At 41.2% G+C, this 2,760-nt stretch overlaps 1 long non-coding RNA gene across 1 annotated transcript; it reads right to left on the bottom strand.

Annotated features, from left to right (window-relative positions):
* Positions 1 to 372: 372 nt before the first annotated feature.
* Positions 373 to 816, bottom strand: LOC131805124 (uncharacterized). The gene is made up of 2 exons (XR_009343521.1): positions 691 to 816; positions 373 to 630 (listed from the first exon to the last, which is right to left on the bottom strand). It is a non-coding gene; the product is annotated as an uncharacterized LOC131805124 (long non-coding RNA).
* Between the last annotated feature and the right edge of the window lie 1,944 nt (positions 817 to 2,760).

Here is a 2,760-nt window from a genome sequence, read left to right on the forward strand (position 1 = left end):
ACCGTTATATGGGGGATATACGATATCGTGGACCTATATAGATAATTCTTTCAGGGGGTGAATTACTCATAAGGGACTCCTTGTGTGGAACTTCAGAATATTCCATTGAAAAATGTGACCAAAATCATCAAAATACCGAATATCGGGGGAACTGTTATATAGGGGCTTCACAAGGAACTCCTTGTGTGGATTTTCAGACCGTTTCATTAGAAAATGTGGCTAAAATCGTCAAAATACCGAATATCGGGGGATACCGTTATATGGGGGCTATACGATATCGTGGACCGATATAGCCCATCTTCGAACTTGACCTGCCTGCCGACAAAAGAGAGAAAGATTAGTCAATTTTGACATTGAAATGAAAAAAAAAACTGGGTTTATCTTTCTTCGTAAATTGTAAAGATTCTAATGAAATTTAAAACCATCAATTGTTACAGAATCACATTGCTTTACACTTTGGGAGTTTTCGTTTGTCATGAGTTAGCGGTAGTCGGTTCTTCAGATTCGCATCCAAGAAAAAAGGGTGGTATTTTTTAATCAAACATGTAGCCATCTTACCACCATCCTTGAATCCTTTGGTATTAGATTCATTCATGTCTTCAGAACATACATCGAATGGTGGTTTTCTGCCTATACAAAGAATGAAATCGTTAGTTAAAATAACGTTGTGTATAGATTTTGTTTGCTTACTTGTACCGGTGGTCTTCACCTTGTCAGCACTCATTTTTTTATTCCAAATTGTTCTTCTTTTTTGTTTCAAATTAAAATTGTTTGACAAAAAACGTGCTAGTTTTATTGACATTTATTAAAGTTGTCACTGCAAATTTCAGATCATTAAGCTCGTCTCGAAAGAGAAAAAACAAACACATAAATCATAAAACATATGATCTTCGCCTTAACAAGGCAAAACTCAAAAAATTCAGCCGAGCCTGGCTGTGGGATTTGAACCGCGGACCTTGGTGTGCAGCCAACTAGAAGTTGCCGTCTCTACGTTCAGAGCCATTAACCCGTCTTCCTAAAGCAGCACTAAAACAAGTGTATGCATTGGAAGCAATGTAGTTGTTGTGGACAAAAAATCCATCACTACAAAAACAAAACTTTGCTGTGAAAAAATATCTGCCAATAGAACTTGAGTCGAACCTGGAGAGTTTCTAGTGTATAATTCGCATATGCTAATTTGTGTTAGAAAATGTAGGTATCAGCTGGTTTTACTTGTCGACCCTATAATTGGGCCATGGCTTTACTAAAATCACTATAAATTGTGTCAGTTTGTTTACGCTGAACAAATCCTTTTGTTGTAGTTGAAAGGCCACTACGAAAACCATGCTGATACTGAACAATTTTGGAATGGCACTTAATTTTGCAATTCCTCTATAATTTGACACATTTGTAAGACTACCAGACTTATGTAAAGGTATAATATATGATTTTTTCCAGAAAGTAGGAAAGTGATAAAATTTAAGTGAATAATTAAACTATATGTAATATAATTTGAAGTTAGAAACAAGAAAATATAATTTTTATTTTCATCAATTACAAATTGCACATATACAATTTCATTTCAATTGAAAATTCAAGAGTTTCCAAGTTTTTAAATCCTTTCGACTTCATAGATCAATCGTCTCATAAATAACAGCTGCTGATTAGCCGATACACGCCTTCAACCTAAACCTGCATACAGTTCTTCAACAATCCCACGGCGGCCGGTTCTATGTACCGGATTGACTCGGAGGCACATTTCTCCGACCAGGGGCCGCCAACCCAGCAAATACATGTTCGTGTTCGTCCATTTTTCTGATGTGGGAGCAACATTACCCGGAATGTTTGCTCCGTATTCTCTTGGTCCGAGCCGGGATCGAGACCAACCCCGGACCATGGTTCTGCTCCGTTTGTCGTAATCGCATCCACCACAGATCGGTTTCGGTGAGATGCAACGGATGCATGGAGTGGGTGCATTTCCGGAATTGTTCCGGCCTAAACCGGATACAGGAGTATAGCGATAGGGACTACATTGCTTCCTGCTGCGTCAATGTAGACCCCAGTGAGTCTTCATCTTCGGCGTCCTCATCGTCGTCGCAATATGAGACTCCCCCGCAATCTCCTCAACAGCAATCTACGCAGCAGTTGACGCCACACATTGCTGTTCAGGTTCCGGATAATGCATCATTTCTCCAATTTAATTGTGATGGTCTCAGAGGTAAGATCAACGAAATTGTAAGCTTTATGAGTCGGAAGAATATCAAGGTCGCAGCGATCCAGGAGACGAAGCTGAGTACCACCTGCACGCTTCAAAGTTGTGATGGATACAACGTACTGAGGAAGGATCGCTCTAGAGGTGGAGGTGGAGGATTAGCGTTCCTATTGCACCACTCTGTCCAGTACAGACCTATCTCGCCTGAGCTTGACTCTAGTGACCCGTACATGGAATGTATGGGGGTAGCGGTCAAGTGTGGATCCGCCGAGGTAGAGGTGCTCAACGTGTACATTCCGCCGTTAAATAGCTGTGCCCCACGTTATATGCCTAATATCAGTTCACTACTGGTAGGCAATAACCGTCTGGTGCTAGGGGATTTCAATGCCCATCATGAATTATGGCATTCCGTCCTAGGTAATGACCAGAGAGGCATGGCGCTGGCTGAGCAAATCGATAGCTCCACGTTTTGCACAGTGAATGAGGACGCGCCCACCAGAATAAGGGGAGACTGCCACAGTTCTCCGGACATATCCATCGTATCCCCAGGTATGACGAATGACGTAACA

Source organism: Musca domestica, unplaced genomic scaffold, assembly GCF_030504385.1.
Source record: "Musca domestica strain aabys unplaced genomic scaffold, Musca_domestica.polishedcontigs.V.1.1 5, whole genome shotgun sequence".
Taxonomy (NCBI): domain Eukaryota; kingdom Metazoa; phylum Arthropoda; class Insecta; order Diptera; family Muscidae; genus Musca; species Musca domestica.